Source organism: Austrofundulus limnaeus, unplaced genomic scaffold (assembly GCF_001266775.1).
Source record: "Austrofundulus limnaeus strain Quisiro unplaced genomic scaffold, Austrofundulus_limnaeus-1.0 Scaffold210, whole genome shotgun sequence".
Lineage (NCBI taxonomy): Eukaryota > Metazoa > Chordata > Actinopteri > Cyprinodontiformes > Rivulidae > Austrofundulus > Austrofundulus limnaeus.
In genome coordinates, this window is record NW_013952612.1 from 136,446 (window position 1) to 138,995 (window position 2,550).

General features: G+C 47.8%; 1 protein-coding gene across 1 annotated transcript in view; it reads left to right on the plus strand.

Annotated features, from left to right (window-relative positions):
- Positions 1-2,550, plus strand: part of epha7 (eph receptor A7) — a gene marked incomplete at its 5' end in the record, with an annotated part of 176,149 nt that overhangs the window by 48,075 nt on the left and 125,524 nt on the right.

The following is a 2,550-nucleotide window of genomic DNA, read 5'->3' on the forward strand; positions in this document are numbered from 1 at the left end:
TTCCCCTGAAGTGCTAAAGCACAAATTTCGGACCTAACTTTTTTGTTTGCACTTTAGTGCTTTTACTAATTTTTTGATCTGATTGTGGATTTGTATTTTCTAAATTTATGAATGTAATAATGCTAATTTAATTATTTCATCTTTTACTGACGATCATTACTTTGAACAATGGAGGGAGAAAGCTGTTTGAAGTTAATACAATGTAAAATTATTGTATTTGAACGTCAATCGTCTGTTCTCAGAAGCTATTTACTCTGACTTTCCTCGTGGTTTTCATTTAAGAGACAATTCCCACAATTCTTTGTGTTTACATGGCAGGAAGCAATTGGAGCTACGTCAACGGGCGACAGTCCCAGCCCTTCTCCACCGGTGCGTCTGCTGTGGTTCTGCTCGGTTCAGCTTTGGCTGAATGTGTCTCCAGGTTCCAATCTTACAGAACCACACAGAACCAGCTGCACAGTTTGTACCTCCTCTCTTGCCCCTTTTCCATTAGTGCCACTTGTGTAGTGTTGGTACGGTTCGGTACGGTTCCAAGCCATTTCCATTAGGTCAGATTCTTGGAATCAGCCTTTTTTTTGTTCCTACTTCATTGTAGTTCCAAGTGGTCCCAGTAGACACCAAAATGCAACATCAGAACACTGTTTGTCACTGATTGGCTAGGGGGGTGGAGTCACTGGTTGGGTCTGAACTGCCTTTACAACAACAACTCGAGGCGCCATTTTTTCAGTTGTAGCAGCAACATTAGTCGTGTTTCCATCCAACTTTAATTCGAATTTTTTGCGAATTTTTTAAATTTCCGAACTTATTCAGCAAACGTGTTTCCAGCTCTCATTTTGCGCATTAACTCTTTTTTGAAAAACCCAAAAAACCCCTCTACCAACCACCCAAAACACACCCACTGGAACCGGACTGGAACGTCAATGGAAAAGCACCTGAAGAACTGACCCGTACTGACACTGACCGAACCACCACTGACTGTACTGACACTGACCGAACCAACACTGACCCGTTCTGACACCGACCATACCAACACCTTACTGACACTGACCGAACCAACACTGACTGTACTGACACTGACCGAACCACCACTGACTGTACTGACACTGACCGAACCAACACTGACCCGTTCTGACACTGACCGTACCAACACTGACCGTACCGACACTGACCCGTTCTGACACTGACCGTACCAACACTGACACTGACAGTACCAACACTGACACTGACAGTATTAACACTGACCGTACCGACACTGACAGTACCAGCACAGACCGTACCAACACAGACCCGTTCAGACTCTGAATGTACCGACACTGCCACTGACCGTACTGACACTGACCGTACCAACACTGATCGTTCTGACACTGACCGTACCAACACTGACCCGTTCCGACACTGACCGTACCAACAMTGACCCGTTCTGACTCTGAATGTACCGACACCGACACTGACCGTACTGACATTGACCGTACCAACACTGACCGTACCAGCACTGACCCGTTCTGACACTGATTTTACCAACACTGACAGTACCAACACAGACACTGACAGTACCAACACTGACCGTACCGACACTGACACTGACAGTACAGCACTGACCGTACCAACACTGACCCGTTCCGACACTGACTGTACCAACACTGACTGTACTGACACTGACCATACCAACACTGACCCGTTCTGACTCTGAATGTACAGACACTGACACTGACCGTACCGACACTGACCATTCTGACACTGACTGTTCCAAAACTGACCGTTCCGACATTGACCATACCAACACTGACCGTTCTGACACTGACTTACTGACACTGACCCATACCGACACTGACTGTACCAACACTGACTGTACCAACACTGACTGTACCAACACTGACTGTACCAACACTGACCGTTCTAACACTGACATTACAAAACTGACCGTATCGACACTGACCCGTTCTGACACTGACTGCACCAACACTGACCGTACCGTCACCGACCGTACCGACACCGACTGTACTGACACTGACCTTACCGACACTGACCGTTCTGACACTGGCCGTACCGACACTGACCGTACCGACACTGACCATTCTGACACTGATCGTTCTGACACTGACTGTTCCAAAACTGACCGTTCCGACATTGACCGTACCAACACTGACCGTTCTGACACTGACTGTACTGATGCTGACCCATATTGACACTGTAACAACACTGACTGTACCAACATTGACCGTTCTGACACTGACCATTCCAAAACTGACCGTATCGACACTGACCCGTTCTGACACTGACTGCACCAACACTGACCATACCGACACTGCCTGTTCCAACACTGACCTTACCGACACTGAACGTTCCGACACTGGCCGTACCAACACTGATATTACCGACACTGACTGTTCCGACACTGGCCGTACCAACACTGACCTTACCAACACTGACTGTTCCGACACTGACCGTTCCGACACTGACCGTACCGACACTGACCTTACCAACACTGACTGTTCCGACACTGACCGTTCCGACACTGACCGTACCGACACTGACCTTACCAACACTGAC